General features: G+C 39.8%; 1 protein-coding gene and 1 pseudogene across 2 annotated transcripts in view; both read right to left on the reverse strand.

Annotated features, from left to right (window-relative positions):
• NRG1 (neuregulin 1) overlaps window positions 1-18,083 on the reverse strand; it is a 1,014,701-nt gene that overhangs the window by 526,051 nt on the left and 470,567 nt on the right. The gene's annotated exons all lie outside the window — the stretch shown is intronic.
• LOC114897635 lies at window positions 16,078-16,835 on the reverse strand (annotated as a pseudogene).

Below are 18,083 nucleotides of genomic sequence, written 5' to 3' on the forward strand. Positions count from 1 at the left end.
TTTACTGAGAGTTAAGGTTACTTATAATCTCCCAGCACGTTACTCAGAATAAACACAACTAATATTCCTTTGTCAGGTTATAAATAGACATATTTATTTGTTTGCTGGTAATCTTTAATATATTTTTATCTAACAAGGGAATTAGTTTTTCCATTTGTATGTTCTTAAGGAATTAAAATACTTTGAAGACTCGGTTATAAGTCCATAGCTGTGACTTCATGAGCAATTAGGTGTATATTAATGCAGAGTGAAAGGTTCAGAGCTGGCCAAGAAGACCCTTGTTGAAAGCACACCTCTTATTAAAGTTCAACGCTTGTATACTCTGCCCCTTGTAGAAGGGAATAAATTAAGTTCAGGTCCTTCTATTACTTGTGACCTGGTTTAAACCTACCAGAAGCTGGCCAAGGTTTCACAATCATTTATTAAACAAACATTTATTGAGTGCCTGCACTATATCAGACCCCGTCCTGGACACCAAGGAAATAAAAGTACATTTTATATACTTGTTTACAGAGATACTTATATAGAGAGATATTTACAAAGAGGAAATAAATACAGGAAAATACGATAATAGTAATCATCAACATAAATGAATACTGCATAATAGAGGATGAACAAGATAGTATAGGAATAGATAGAGAAGCAGGTCTAGTGAATTTAGGGAAAATTTTACAGAGGAGATGGTTACCTGAGCTGAGTCTCAAATCACAAAGGACTATTAGCAGGAGTTCTTAACCTGTGATCTAGATACCCCCTCTAGCACCTGTGGATAGAATACAGGGGATCCATGAACTTGGATGGGAAGAAAATGTTCACATGTTCCTTTTCCCTGAACTCTTAACTGAAAGTTAGCATTTCCATTGATTTCAAGTGTAAGCAACAAACCATAGTAATATTAACTGCGATTTTCCTCAGCAACAGAAATTGCAGATTTTCTGAAAGAATCATAGTTATTAGCCCTGATGCTACATCATATTACTTCATCCACCAATCAAGAAGCTTGTTTACTACCATATCACAATTTTTAAAATATTTAACTATCTTTCAATTTAACTGGCTTATTTGTAATCTGATATATCTTACACAGATATTTAAAAACTCCGTCTTGAGGCAGGGTCTCTGGGCATCACCAGAATGCCAAAAAGGTCCATGACACCAAAAACATTTACTACCAGGATCAGAGGGTACTTAACCAGACGGAAAATAGGAAGGTTAATTTGTGCACAAATAGATGTATTTACAAAAGTCTGCAAAAGCATAGGAGGGAAATGTGTAAGAGAAGCCAAAATTTCTTCAGAGAGGACTGCCGAAACCCCCAATCCAAGAAATGCAGGAGGAATATATCAAAAAGATCTGAGAAGAAATTGGACAGTGCTTTGGCAAGGCAAAACACAAACTTACCCGACTAAAACTTAATAGACAGTACTAACAAAAGAAGGGTGAAAAAGGCTCAAGATGAAAATGTGTGCTCAGATTTAAAAAGCAAGGAGAACTATAGCACATGACTGGCCTTAGAATGGAGGCAGATTTGTGTGAGGTTGTATGCATCTCTAGTTGCACGTGGGTATTCGAAGTTTCATATGCAGTCCTTGAAAAAATATAAAGAACCACAAAGATGCTGGGATTAAATGCCAAAAGTAGGGCCTAAAAGACTATAACAACATGAGGGATCATGAATAGAAGAAAGCCAAGGGATACAAAGCCTTTGTGCTTGACGGGAAGAAAAATCCAGGTCCACTGTCAATGTCATTGGTCAGACTGGACGGTTGTGGCTAATGGGCACCAAACACTTTCTGAATATGAAAGGTAGTCTGTTCAGCTGGGACCTGATAATAGAGAAACATCACTGAAAGTTGAAAAGTGCCCCCCCAGGGCACAGAGGGCCAGCAACAAATGTACAGAAAATAAAAGCAAGGAGCTTAAAGCTTTAAGATATTTTGCCAACTTACTTAATAATAAATACTACGCTATTTTATTGCATTTGTAGCACTTCCTATGCTCCTGGGTTCTTGGTCTTTTAGGCATAAAGGGTAAATAACTTGCCCATGGTCAGACAGCCAGTGAGAGGAATGGGGCAGGACATACACACAGCTGGCTCAGAAGCTGAAAGAGGAGGGCCTGCAGGGGGCAGTCAATTTCCAGAAGAAAGTCCTGGCAAAAGTTCCCAAGTTTCTTACCTAGTTAAATGATTAGTTGTGGCAGTTACTGCCTGAGAAACGTTCTCACTTTCCTCAAATAAACAGACACATAAGAAAACTTTTCAGTGGTGGAAATGAATGGAGATCTCCTGAGAGATGTGTACCTTGTAGTGTTTCCCGAGGGGCAGATGCTCTCAGACTGAAATATACTGATAAAGTCAATGGATGAGTTGTCGTCAGAAAGCTAAGGCTCCTTCTCTTTCCACTTCGGCGTCAGGAAGACCCCTCTCTGCACCGCTCCCCAACCCCGCTGGATGTGAGCACTCCTCCTGTCTTTAGGACCACAAGACCTTGGCACCACTGAGTGGCAGGCTATGGATGACCCCACCTTCCAGAGTTAGGGGTCTGAAATCATAACTTAGTTACGGATTGAGTCTTCAGAAACAAAATGTACACCTCTGCTTGAAATGAACATTTCAAGGGCATTCAATTCCTCCACGTGGCACTGACATTGAGCTCTTGATTGCTTACGTATGTCCGGTATGTTTCACGTGTAAGCCAGCCCTGACCCCTCCCTCTTCTCCGCTTCCAAAGCTCATAGTCAAGTCCTACCTAGCCTTCCTGTAACTCACATATTTATCTCCACTCCCATTTCCGGTGGCACCGCCACCTAGAGCTCGCCTGAGGTACTGCAGCAGCCTCCTGAATGGCTTCCCTCACTCTGATCTCGTCCATGCCACCCTATTCTCACACAAAAGCCACAGGGATCTTTCTCAGTCACTGCTCAGTGTCTAAGCCGTCCGTGGCCTTCTGAATAAAGCAGGAATTCCCTAACCTAAACACAAGGTCTTCAACCTGACCTCTAATTCTACCTTTAGTTTCAACCCTCACTACTCCTTCCCTCTCAATCCAAGCAACCATTCTACCAAATTACATTTGGTAACGACTGACATGCAGGCTCCTGGAAGTCTGGGCCTTTTAATGTGCCATTTCTTTTCCTATAACCTCATTCCCCTCCCCTTTCCCCTACCTTTTATCCTGATAAATGGCCCTCGTTCTTCAGATTACAGTTCCAGAGAGCCCTCCACCAGCAGCAATTCTGAGCAAGACACTCTTGTCCTACCTGTTTGTGTGTCTGTGTCTCTACTAGACAGGGCCCAGGGGGCCAGGGACCGTGTCCTTGTTCTCACTGTACCACTCAGTAAATATCTGTCAAAGGGAAGATGAACAAGATAGCCTTGTAATGAGGTTTGCTCTTTATTTTTTTATTTTTTTAAACATCTTTATTGGGGTATAATTGCTTTACAATGGTGTGTTAGTTTCTGCTTTATAACAAAGTGAATCAGTTAGAGGTTTGCTCTTTAAAACAAATAATATTGGTAGAGTCATAATGCTTTCCAGACAATATTTCTACATCTGTGTTTCTTTTAAAATGTCAAATTAAATGTCACAAGTTTGCTATCTGCATAATCACTAAATATACATTTTTATGCTCTGGATTAAGTGAGTGACACAGGTTGAACATTCTACTGCTGTACCTGAAACAAAGTCCTTTTTTTAACTAAAGAATTTTTAAAATTTGCTTTATTAGGTATTTAGTTCCATTTTTCTTCTTCCTAAAACACAGAGAGCGACAAAGATTTGGGATTACCTTTACACACACAAAAGTCTACTCATCCTCCCCTCCCCTCCATAAACTCCCAACAAGGTAGACACACAGGAAGTAGAGGAAATCCACTGATGGACAAAAGTAAATGATACTGGAATTAGCTACGAAAGGGTAAGTGTGAGGAATGTAGGACACCAGATACAAGTAAACGATTCCCAGCCTGCTCTGGTTATCACTGAGAAGAATGCAGAGGAGGATCTGTGGGTATCATAAAAACACAAATTACCTAGAAGCCACAAATGAATTGGTAAGTGTCTCTAGGACAATCACTTTGGGGAGGGGCTAGATACCTCAAATCATTTCCATCTTTAATGAAACATTCTTTGCGTGGCCATCATTCTGGTCCCCAATTAACTGAAGCTTAAAAATGTCAAATACAAGACTAGCTGATGCAACCAGATGAAATGCACTAGGCTGATTTTTAGACATCGGTGGCGCATTGGAAAAATTAGAGCATGACGGGCTTTAATTCATGCATTTTAAAATAATTTGGGGGGGTCAGCTTTGCCAGCTTCTCTGGAGCCAGGACTAATCCCAAAGGCATCATAAAGTCAGCCTGAGAATGCTTCATCAGGCAGCTGAAGGCAACAGTACAGACACCTGGTCTTGGCTGCTGCCATTTGACCTGCTGAGATACTCCAGCGAGTCCTCCGCTTACTAGACAAGACAGAGGACCTCACAGGCTTCCAGAAGATGCAAACTCTCTTCTGTGCCAACAGTATACACATCTTACCACAAGTGGTGAGAAGCTATAGCCTTTAACTTCACTTTTTGAATTGGGGTCTTCCCTTTACTTCACCATCTGGGCCTAGGAAGGTGTATTAGTTTCCTAAGATGGCTATAAGAAAGTATCACAAACTTGGTGGCTTAAAAAACAGAAATTTGTTGTCTAACAGTTCTGGAGGCCTGAAGTCTGAAGTCAAAATGTTGTAGGGCCATATGCTCCCTTCATGGCCTCTAAGGACAATCCTTCCCTGCCTCTTCCAGCTTTTGGTAGCCCCAGGCATTCCTTGGCTTGTAGATGACCCACTCCAATCTCTGCGTCTTTTCTTCACATGGCGTTCTTCTTGGGCGTCTTCTCTCTTTTTATAAAGATACCAGTTATACTGGATTAAGGGCCCACCCTACTCCAGTATGCTTCCATCTTAACTAACTCCCCTGCAAGGACTCTATTTCCAAAGAAAGTCACATTCCATGATACTGGGAGTAAAGACGTCAACATATCTTTTTTTGGGAGGGGAGGGAGCAGTGTACATAATTCAACCCATAAAATAATGGATAAAAGAAATCATTCTAGTTTGCTTTTGCGCTATGCATAGTTTGTGTGTTAGTATTTTCTGTGTAACCTCTTACTTAGAGGAAAAATAACTTGTTCTTACCTCCATCTTTGGACCAGAAAGTTATAACTTAGTTAGAATTGTATGGAGAAATCAATTCCCGAGTCTCCACAGTGTTCCATGCCTCCACATTCTTCACCAGCTACAAATGATTCTCTAATTTCCACCACTTTCTCAAACGACATACACTTAAATTTCACTAATCAACGTCAAGCAGCCCATCACCAAACCATCAACTTCTAGAATCTCAACCCCAGAATTCCTGGCACTAGTGAATTCCTAACAACTGTTATTAACATGAGAATTTATTTTCTTTTGGTCATTTGGGCCCTACTCTCAAATTATGTGTTCACACTGGGAAATCTCAAATGCCTACATGTTTCATCACCACACACTTTCAAAGTTCCTTCATGGGTGGTTATAGGAAGCAGAATTAGAGAGTCAGTTCTATGAAAACCAATTGTACCATGACTTGGTATCTGGAGAAGAACACCCAGACACACCTATAGACAGAGAAAGCAGGAAGGATATCTTAAAACAGTGATCCATCACTTGGTCTTGCAACTTGAAGACTGAGTCTATCAAGTTTCAGGTATCCACGGAGATGCTCCCTTATAGGTGGATAGGTGACATAGTAATACACTCAAACATCTGATTTAACCATTTTAAAAGCCTAAAGTCATCTGTGACAATGATACCAGCATTGACCACAGGGAATCTTAAGCTTTGTGGTGACAGGAAAATGCCAAAGATCACAGATCCAGAAAAGGAGATGCCTTTCAGCTTTAGATGGGAGTCTCCTAACACCACTTGGCAACAACTATGGAAAAGTCCTTGCCCCCATGGAGTTTGTATTCCAGAATGAAGAGACAGATAAGCAGCAAATAAATAAGGACATTTATAGTGTGTCAGATGGTACAAGCCAACAGAGAGGTAAGGGAGGTTATGGGGTGTACCAGGAGGAGGGACGGGATGGGTGGTCAACGAAGGCCTTGCTGAAAAGGTCACCCTTGAGCCAAAAAATAAAGGAAATGAAGTTCTAAGCCAGTTGATTCCTACTCCTTCATAAAGGATCCTTTGATTTTATAATTCTCTCTTCATGGATTTCATGTTTTAAAACATCTCATTTCCCAAAAATATGAAGTCTTGGTTAATTGTCAAAATACATACTCTTTGTGGAAAGCTCCTCAGGATGCAGACAAAAGTTGGGCTCTTGACTTGCATAGTGGAAAGCTAAATTCAACCAGCAGGACTTAGGCAACAGGACCCTCACTTCCCTGTTTATTCCAGCTCTAGATTTCTACAGGGATAGTGTTAATTTAATCTAAAGGAAAACCTCTTGCAAAACTTCATGGTTCCAGCTCAGTAAGACTTACAATGTCGTTAAGAGCACCCATACCAGATGTTAGAACATAAGTGCCAGGGAGCAGACAGCATTGCATTGCTCGGTGACATATCCCAGTGCTCAATATATTTTTGTTGAATTGAATTTCCTGAACTCACGCCATTCGCCTGGACCATAAACTGATCACTGGGATTGATTTTCCCATTTGAGATCTGTTTCTTCCACAATTACCACAGTTTCTATTTTTCTTTACCCTCCATGATGCCAGCACATCACTGGGCCATGATTATCCTTGCAGCTGAGTTACATGTGAGATGACTGAATGTGTCAGAATGATGAGAAATCAGTGATGTAAAAAATGGGGAAGGTTGGAAGGTAGGGGCACATTTTTCTCTAAATGGAATTATTAGCTAGAACTCCCAAGAAATATAAAAATGCATGTTTGGAGAGATGGATATCCAGAGGGAGGGACACGCTACTCACATATAATAAAGCCATTTCCCTTTCATTCCCCTACTGATTTTAGCTGTTTTAGAAAGAAGAAAGTGGAGGCTCCAAAGATCCATGGTTATCTCTGGTCGTCTGATCTTAAGGGCTGCTGAAGACGCATCCCGTTTGGTTGTCCAGTTCATTTCTCAGTTTGTAGCTGACGCCATCACCAGGGTGGGGTTTATATTTTCCCACCATGTGCTTCCTACAAAGTTCTGCTGCTGATAGCTACTACTTTGAATTATATTTTATAAAGCATGTACTCTCTTCTACTTAGCTATTTTCTACACTTTATCATACCCCAAACCTATCACTGATGGTGACAACCACAAATCCCTGTGGTTTGCTCTCAGGAAAAGATCTTTGTGAAGAAAGATAGATCAGGGCTGAATTCTTTCGTAGAGATCATTTTTTTCTACTCTTTTTCTGCAAGAAAGAAATTTCACCCCCTCGGAAATGAAACAAAGCTATCTCACCCAAGATGGGTTATATATATATGCATCAACGACTTATGTTCAATATTTGTTGAGTACCTGTTATATGCTAGGCAACTTCCTAGACCCTGAGGATACAGGAGTGAATAAAACAGAAACAATTCTTAATCTCATGGCACTTACATTCTAGTTTACATAATATGAGGTGCCATCTTAACCAAAATTTCCTACTTTCTATGGGTCATCAAGGGATGGGGCAGAGGCTGTCATTTTAATGTGCATATTTGGCTCTCCCTAGTTGGATTTTTGGCTTTAACTTCCATTAATTTGTCTTACATCTAAATTAATTTTTATGAGCTACTCATTGATTTAAATTTAAATTTAAATAATTTTATTTATTTATAAAATTATAAATTTATAAATTTATAAATTTAAATTTAAATTTAAATAATAGCAATAATAATAAGAGAAAACACTCAAAAGTCCAAACTCATGAGCTTGAAAGCTTCAGCCTTTTGCCTGAGATACAGTTCACACCATACCCTGTAGGCTGCATATAAACCTAACTAGAAAATAAAGAAGGGAAGTTTTGCCTTGCAATGAAACCAGCCATAGTTTAATGTCCATTTTGAATGGTAAAGGTATCCTTCCACAAACAGTTCACGAATTGTTCTTTTGGTTATTCCATTAGTTGCACACATGGTCATTACACAAACCATTAAACTTAATGAGGATGAAACTGGCTATAACTTTTAAGCCAGTTAAGCCTCCATTACCTATAGACAAAGGCAATCAACTCTGGGAATACGTTCCCACTACTCATAGGGAAGGATTACCCGAAGATCACAGGTTCCTTCCCCTCCAGTACTGAAGCAATAGCTGCTCAATTAGAGCACTGTTAGCATCAAGGGAGGCTCCATGGTGTCTCTTCAAACTGTGGATACTTCATCACTCAAGGTGAAAATGGTAGAAAAATGCAACTTATCACAAAGTTGCTGTAAGTGGACAATTCCTGCCAAGTTGACATATGTAACTTTGCTTCCTCTGACGTCACCGGATAATATGACTCACCGCTGAAACACTGTTGACAGTAGAAAAAGAAAAAAAAAAATCTGTGGAGCCAAGGATAATATTACAAAAACAAGGAGTGACAATGAGGCCATTTCTGCACATGTCTGCATTTCAATTGGCAAACCACAATCTGGAGATGTATAACATCACCATGGCCACCGTCTATCCCGGGATTTTGTTCCCAGGTGTGAGCTTAGCACTTTGCCCATGGACGTCTGCAAATAATTACTAGCTTAAAAAAAAAAAAAAGGATTGCCACCCTACCTGGCCCCCTTCCCCAAGAAGTACATGGATATAGCAAATAAAGTGACTAAAATCAGCCTTTGAAGCAACTGCCCAGCATAAATCATTACTTGGCAAGAGGCTATAACATTTGTCTGTAATGGTTCTACACAGTATGACGTCCACTTCCAAGTAGATGTCTTGGTAAATATGGCATCAGAGACCATGCCTAAGGAAAAGCTTGAGTGGAGATGAAATTCCATTTCAGAATGCAATAATTAAGTTACTATGACCATCTGTGATCTCCTACACAAGCAAAGAGCTGACTGAACACATCTGCCATGTTATAAACCTATCGGCTTGCAGATGCTTTAAAGGCAATGAATGAAACCTTAATTTCTTGGTATCTTTCATAGCCCCTACCATTGTAGGCACTCAGTTACTCATTCAGGAAATATTGTAGGTCATGTACTAGGTACCAGGCACTATGCTAAGAGTTGTGATACAGAGGTTGTCGCATCTGATAGGGATATTGCCCTCATAGATCTTATACTGTAGCTGTGAAGGGGAGAAATGATCAAGTAATCACGCAATAACATAATTACACATAACACTACTTCCGTGATCTCTGAAGTACTAATTCCGTGAAAGGAATTACTCCTTTCTCTGCCCTTCAATAGTACTTTCTCATGTATCTATTAAGCATTGACTAATGTCTGTCTTGTGTTATGAACTGGGTACGTATCTATGTCTTTTTAGATGGCAATCACTCAAGAATAGGGCCACATCTTTGTGCTTCTCAGCACCTCGCTCCTCCCATACCTTCTCTCCCACTACCTACCCCTGTCTGGGGCTCCTACCACCCTGGCTTGCACAGAACTCCCCTTCCCCCCACAAAAATGTAGAAATAAAGCTGACCCACTCACTAGCTTTTCTGTGTGGGTCAAATTCATTTTATTTCTTATGCTTCCATTTATACATCGGGGCTAAGAATTTACCACTAGCCTTTTTGGGACATTGTAACTCGAAGAATGAAATGGAGATCCTCAATATAAAGGCAGCAGGATATAAGGGCCCCTGAGAGGCAAAGCCATCAGCCCAAAGGCTTAACCACTGGTATGGGAAAAGGAACAGTTTTACTGGACTCAAGGATCTAAAGTTGTATCAATGCTGGTTGATATCCATACCCAGTCTTTGATAAACTGAGATAATAAAGGCAAAGCAGTGGGTTTTTCATAGGCTAAATTTATTCAACTTATGTTGAGATTATCTTTCCTAAAATGCCCCTTTTTGTGAAATAATGGTAATAATGGAGTTTTAAAAAACGTTTTACTTGTTAAAATCTAAATAAAAGGCAATCTATATCAGTCTCTTCATTTTTTTCTTTGGAGATTTTACTGTCCCATAAAATCTAACTATCTGGGAAACACTGGCTTACGATGTCTGCTTTCATTGGCTGGAACGGCTCACAGCCAAAGTCAACCCAGATATTCAAGCTCATGTCGGGAGGCAGCTTATTGGCTGGTGTGTTTCATGAGGACAGCAAGATCTAAGGAGGTTCAGAAGATAATTTTCTTGGCAGAAAGCCTTCTAAATTCAAAGATAGATGTTTTCAGCCTCTCCCTTGGTTGAATTTTTCTTTTTTTTCACATGGAGACAGTGAAACTAGCGTTTTCCGTAGTGTTTACAGCTGATGGCGTTATTATAAGTGAGGTTAAAAGAGTAAAGGAAAAAGGGATGTAGAATAGGGAAACCAAGAGAAGGAAGACATGAAGGCAACAGAACATACAGAATGAAGCGTGATTAAAAGGTTGAGGTGGGGTAAAGTGAGAAAATAAAAATAAGAAGAAAAACAAGAAATTCACACACACACACACACACAATTGCCATTGCCAGTTACAGGAGCCAGTGGTTCATGAGTTCTATGTTGCCACTGATTTCTCTTTACTTTAGTTGCTGAAGGACAGAAAACCAAGCCTGCAATTTAACCAAAGACTTCTTAGCATAAAAGGAAGCTCTTCAGCTCTGTCCATCACACAGGAGCCAAACTCAAGGCCAAGAACCCTAACATGAATTATATTCCTGACATACCAGTGTCTTCACCTTTGCTAACTATGTCTGTCTTCTTCCAGGACCGAGGAGATTAGTTAAGAAGGAGTACTTATACACTTCCAATTGTGACCCATTCTTGGGGACAAAAGAGGATTACATTTCGGGAACTCTCCTTCCTAAACTACTGGTGGGGAGGGGTAGCAGTGCTGGTGAGCAAAGCAAAAGAAAAGAAAACCCAAACCATGTTTTCTCCTAAGCCTCATGTCACCTGCCAAGGGTGAAAGGAGTTATTCATACAGCAGCATAGATGCTTATCCATGTTCTTCCCAGGTTTTACATCCCCAGAAAACTTCCCTTCCACTTAGAAACAAAAGCCTGCCCATGTTTTGATGCCCAGATCATCAAAGACTGTAATATACTCTTGTGGGTTCCCACTATCCTTTACCAAACAGTGTAGTGTAACTTTAAGAGTTGGAAACTCATCTCTGTTTCGGAATTCAGCACTTTCACACACACCAAGAAGGTGTCCAATGACCAAGGATAAGTAGGGTGTCCAATGACCAAGGATAGGGTAGGGTGTCCAATGACCAAGGAAAAGTTCCTGCCATGTGGGCCCATTAGCTGAAAAATGGGAACTTAGAACCATTTCCCTTCCTGTCTCACTTCCCTTAGAGCTTAACCACCTATTGGATAAATATGGCAGGTTCATTGGTCATTCCATTCCCCCTCCATTTGGCTTTTCTTTTAGGGGAGAAATAAATCTTTCTGTTCAGAGGATAAGCATTGCCTTGCGGTTTCCAGTCTAAGTTAAGCTACATTTGGAAGTTGGAAGTGACCGTCAGGCCAAGAGCCACCGTGAACAAAGGCTCTTGTTCACAAACCCTGTGATGTGGCGGGGTCGTATTGCATTCTTCCTCACCCTGCGGTGGCAGTGAAGTTCAATGCCCATGTAGTAAAGATTTTACCCAGCAGGTGGGAGTAATTACACACAGCACATATTTCTAGGCAGCAACTTTCTTCCAAATTTATAATCCAAAAGAGCACAGTAGTAAATCCCACAATTTTTTTGAACCCTGAATTTGCTAACCCACTCTCCAATTCACAAAACATATATGGTCAGTCATAACTCAAGAGTCTTGAGTTTATCTCAGAACTCAAGTATGGCTGAAGAAGAGAGTAATTGGCAAATATTTCCCATGGAGCTGAGACTTTTTATTACCGTTTCTGTTATATGTTCTGTTTTCTCTTTCAGTTACTTTTTTAAAATGCCATTTACCTGAGGTACTTCTTTTCTTAGAAAATTTTTTACACACTTAATTTTTAGTCTGAAAATACAATGATTTTTTCCCCATGACTTTTGCTGCATTGTCACAGTGCCCCTTAGCCAAATTTATATCTATGCTTATGAAATACTAACTCAACTGAATCCCAGGTGAAACACTTACACACTCTCTCACAAAATGGAGATGACCTTTCCATTCTCTTCTGGTCCAAATATTTCAGCAATCTTCAGGTATAGATTAGGTTGCCAACATGATGACAGATGATATATTTTCTGAGATCCGATATTTCTTTCACATCAATTTAGAGACACATGCCTATAGTTTATAATGGCAAGTCTTGAAATTAGTAGCTTAAGGAATATGCTTTGCACTGTGCTTCACTATGCAAAGTAAGGGTACAAGGGTATGCATATATATTTTACTTTAATCAATTCATCTTGTGGAGTGCAATGAACAGAATTATTTTTAACTTTACTGGTACGACTTTTGAACCAGTTCTGTCAGAGAGAGTGATTAAATGAGCACCAAATATGTTCCCTCTCCCTGAGCACAGAACCAAACTACATTTCCCAGCCTCCTTAAACCTAGGTGGGGGTCATGTGACTAATTCTGACCAATGGGATGAGAGCAGAAGGCGAGTGTCACTTCCAAACCAAGGCAGTTAAGAATGTGTGTGTGTATGTGTGTGTTCATGTGCACATGTGCTGTTTTGGACACTCTCATTCTGCCTACAATACTGGCTGTATATTGCCAGAGTGACGCTGAAGCCAAGTGTCAAAGATGGAGGAGGCATCGTCCTCTGTTACAGCACAGGAGAAAAAGATCCCCAAGTCACCTCTTAGAGGAGTAACCCAACCAAGAACAACTGTGCTGGAATCTAAGTCAGTAAGATATAAGTTTTTACTGTATTAAAACACTAAGAGTTGTTTTCTTCTTTTAAACAGCAGTTGTCATGCCCCAACTAAATCATAAAAATAATAGTGTTCTTTTTTTCCAAGTTTGCATGTACTAGTACACCAACAAAATGCCTATACATAAAATGCGTTACGTGGCATACTATTTTTGATATAAATAATACACTGTTTTTCATTTGAGGATGATCTAATATTACATATCTCCCATACTTAATTTTATAATTTCAGGTTCATGAGTCACTCTTTTATTATATACATGAGGCAATATATAAGCAATATTGCCAGCTTGTACTACAACCTTTTCTCTATCCTTAATTGATTCAGTGAGTCTCTGCCTAAGACTTTCTGATGTCTTTTGTTTTCTTATTCAGAATTTGCAATTATAATTTATCTAATGGTTTACCAATTTTAAGTCATACCAGCTATTTGATTAGACATATAATAACTGTTTTAACCCTTTCTAAGGAAACAATGCTTGATGAGGAAATGACGGGTAGAATAGAGGAGAACTCAGAACTCCAGAAATTCGGGTCCAGGGGACCATGAGATGAAGTATATTTATATTTACTCTCTTCAGTCTTACTGTATGCTAAGAAACTAAAGACCTGGAATGCTAACTTCCCTCCTCTGATGATGCTTAAAGACATCAATGTGGCTCAATAAAAGGAAACAAAGTGTGGATTTAATTATCTTTGGCTATATTTTAGGGTTTATCATTTGCAGACACAACTTTCTCTATCTGTAAAGTGGGCATCATGTAACATATCAATTTTCAAGGTGAGTAAAGAACAACCTTAAGACACAAGGCATTAATATACTAAAATATAGGTATTCAAGTCCATAGAGTTTTTTTTTTTAAAGGCTTTTCTACAGGACTTTAGAAATCACCACTCAGAGAACTAAGAGAAGAATCTATCTAACTGGATTAGTGTTTGTGAATGGAAATGCTCTATAAAATCCACAAAATGTCTGGCATGTTTTAATCTAGTTTTAATATATTTTAATAATATGGACATAAGAAATTTAATTACAGCCAAAAGCTGGCAACCGAAAGAGGCATCTCCAAGTATTTTTGCCTTAGCACCAACCCAGACATAGGGCCTTGTTGCCTCCAAATATTTGAGTGTGTGTATATACACATCTAAAGACATCCTGAACATGATGCTATCCTATTTCACTTAATGGTTAAGAGCGTGGGCTCTGGAGTCAGGCTGAGTTCAAATCCCAGCCCCACAGTTACCACTGGTATGACCTTGAGCATGTTTCATAACACCACTGACTCAGTTTCCTCATCTGAAGAATGAGGATAAAAATAATGATTTGTCTCATGAGTGGCTGTGAGAGTGAATTATCTCTGGGGAAGCCTTAGCACACTTCCTGGTCATACAGCAAGTGCTCAGCAAACATTACCTATATCTTTATTACCCTTCATCTGCATATTTGAATTGGTCGTATTCTTAGTCCCTTAGAGTGAATCCATCTTGCCCATGGGAGCCGAGGCCTGAATAACACATTCTGTGGGTATCTGTCTTTGCCTTGAGAATTCTTCCAGCTCACCCTTCCTTATGCCACCCTCTCTCCAACTTGGCTTCCACAAGATGCCTCCTAGGAGAAGAAACACACACTCTTCCTCTGCCACACTCATATACTTTTTTTTTTTTTAAGTTTTTACTTCTTAATTTTTATTTATTTATTTTATAGAAATATAGTTGATTTACAATATCAGCTTCAGATGTACAGTATTATATTAGTTTTAGGTGTACTACATAGTGATTCAGTATTTTTCTAGATTATGCTCTATTCAAAGCTATTATAAAATATTGGCTATATTCCCCGTGCTGTACATTACACCCTTGTGTCTTATTTATTTTATACATAGTAGTCTGTACCTTTTAATCCTCCACCCCTATCTTGCCCCCTCCCTCCTTCCTTCCCCCCACTGGTAGCTAATTTGTTCTCTATATCTTTAAGTCTGTTTCTATTTTGTTATATTCATTTGTTTCAATTTTTAGATTCCACATATAAATGATAACATACAGTGTTTGTCTTTCTCTCCCTGACTTATTTCACTAAGCATAATACCCTCCAGGTCCATCCATGTTGTTGCAAATGACAAAATTTCGCTCTTTTTTATGGCTGTGTAGTACTCCTTTGTGTATATTTACCACATCTTCTTTATCCATTCATCTGTTGGTGGACACTTAGGTTGCTTCCATATCTTGGCTATTATAAATAATGCTGCTATGGGAGTTCCCTGGTAGTCTAGTGGTAAGGATTCTGCGCTTTCACTGCAGAGGCCTGGGTTCAATCCCTGGTTGGGGAACTGACATCCCACAAGCTGTGCAGTGTGGCCAAAAAAAAAAAAAAAAAAAAAATGCAGCTGTGAACATTGGGGTGCATATATCTTTTCAAATTAGTGTTCTCATTTTCTTTGGATGTATACCCATATGGTAGTTCTAGTTTTAGTCACTGAAATTTTTAAAGCCATGAATGTAATTTAGCAGGAACACTATCACAGGCAATCCTTTTTGTTTTGTTGCTAAAGCTGTTGGATACATGTTAGAGGGATTACTTTTTTGGCTGAGTGTATGACAGGAAAATAATGTTTAAATCAATATGTACATCAAAGTATCTCCACTAGCATTATTAATCTAGAAGGAAGTATTACATAGACAATAGTAAAAGAAAGGACATTTAGTCTATATTTTCAAATGGGACTTGATCATTTTAAAGTTGTTCACTGGCAAAATTTTTCACCAAGTTAGTATAGATTATATGCTACTTCATAAAAGATAGCAATAAAGAAGTTTGGGTGTTTTTTTTTTTTTTGCATGCGCCTCTCACTGTTGTGGCCTCTCCCATTGCGGAGCACAGGCTCCGGACGCGCAGGCTCAGCGGCCATGGCTCACGGGCCCAGCCGCTCCGCGGCATGTGGGATCCTCCCGGACTGGGGCACGAACGCGCGTCCCCTGCATCGGCAGGCGGACTCCCAACCACTGCGCCACCGGGGAAGCCCTGAAGTTTGGGGTTTTTGTTTTGTTTTTCAGTATTTGCTTTCAGAGAAAAATGCTAAAACTTGTAGGGATTTCTGATGCCAGAAAATTTTGATGTATAAGAGTATATTTAGCAATCAGGGTGACTTAGATCATGGTAATTGGCGTATGTATAATTATAATTTGCATTCCAGTTATTTAAACTGAGATATCCTTGATCAGGTTGAACATACTGTGAGTAGAAGCTCTCTTCTTCCAAGAAATAAGATGGAGACAGTCTTTGGAGAATGGCCTCACTGAACTGGTAAGTTAACTTTCACCGGATTTTGATGACTTCCCCAGTTCTTCCATAATTCCTCAGTGCTCTGGCCATTTTCTGGTAAGTCATGGTCTTCCTGTTGCCTTTTCTTCTCCCCCAAAGTTGGGCAAGTTTTTCTTTGTTTTTTGATACAAACCGGAAGATGTCTTTGGTTTGATCTATCCACTGAATACAAGATGCCATCTCGGGATTACACAGGGATTCATGAAGGTATTGAAACAGTCGGAGCTTCTTCCTGCCTTTTCCTCCCTTTTGCTGGAGACGAGTAGGTTGCACCAGCTGGTTTTCAGGGATGTTCTGCAGAGACTGATGAATATTTCCTTCAAAACAGAGGTCCGCGGCACTGTTCTATATAAATATATTACTGTTCTCCAATTGTAGACCAGTTCCTCTGTGGGCAGCACACCATAGCTGCTGGAATTTCCTCTGACATGAGAACAGTGGTTAATGAAAGCCAGGTAATGTTTGTAATCTGAGGAGTACTGAAGATCACCAGTTGAATGTTGCCTCAGTACTTCAAAAGCATCTTCAAATGCTTGACCCAGCTTGTCTTGTTCAACGCAAGCCATGCTTCATTAACAAATTGACAATTCTGTCCATCAGAGGCCAATCTAACATTTCCAGACTCATATACTTCTTTATCTGCCCCATGACACTTCTTTGGGCATTTAATAATTCAGTGGAGAAAATGGATTCTTCTGTTGTGCTAGCTTTTTTCAGAATATTTAAGGTGTTAGCCGAAATCACTGCTCTCCTGTTACTGCATTCCATTCCAACACATCATGAAAGAGTTGATCTCCAAAAATATATATTACTGAATCATAATTGCAATACAGGGTGATTCATTCCATTACGATTATTAGCACTATTATATTAAGATTACTCAGATTAATTTCCCTCCTAACCATTGTAATAATGTAAGGTTTTTTTTGGCAAAGGACATTATGTAATGTATTCAGTTATCCTATCACACATATTCTATATTTTTCATCAACCAAGTATTTATTTTAAAAATACTTGGAATAATTTTAGAGGAAATCATTCTATTCCCAACTGCCACGTACAGGCTGAATTTTTTTTAACCAATCGACGTAGTTCAGAAGTTAAAGTTTATAGTTCTACACTATGCTGGCTACGCTACTCGTTTTGCTGCTACTGATGGAAAATGCTGATAAGCGAAGATCAATGCTGCTGTTACTGCTTATACAACTCAAAAGTTGGTCCCAAGGAAGGCTTCTGTGTATTGGCCATTGTTCTCCTCTCAATAGGTGTGAATGATGGCAGATGAAGTGACAACAGCTCCCTCTGGACCATGGGTAAGCACCACTGACCCCTGCCCATCTCCTTTGCAGGAGGAGTGAGTGTCTATCTAGGGTGGTAGGTCTTGGATGGATGGATTTCACAGTCAGGATGGATGTGACAGAGCAGCTTTCTTCTGGGCTCAAACCTCAGTACTTTAATTGTGCTCCCTTCCTACCCACACCCTTAGCTCCCAACCATTCCAGCAGGGATGGCCTCTCACGTTTCCTCTTTCCTGAGTCCATGATGTTAGGAATAACTGGAGTGTTTCTATGTAGATACCTAGGGAGGGGGGCAGAGATGGGGGTTTCTCTCTTACTGGCTTATCTTCTCTGAAGATCCACTCAGTGCAGTAAGTGTATGTGGTGGGGAAAGGGGAGAGGGGAGCACGTGTTCTATCGTCTATTGGCCCATCTTATTCTGTTTTACTTAGGGACACACGTTTCATTCTGCTGGTCAGCTTGTGAAAATCAGTTTCCAGTGATGCCTGCTTGGTGATCTGTTTTGAGGTAAAGCAT

Source organism: Monodon monoceros, unplaced genomic scaffold (assembly GCF_005190385.1).
Source record: "Monodon monoceros isolate NGI ecotype Baffin Bay Population unplaced genomic scaffold, NGI_Narwhal_1 Super_Scaffold_17, whole genome shotgun sequence".
In the NCBI taxonomy this organism is placed as follows: domain Eukaryota; kingdom Metazoa; phylum Chordata; class Mammalia; order Artiodactyla; family Monodontidae; genus Monodon; species Monodon monoceros.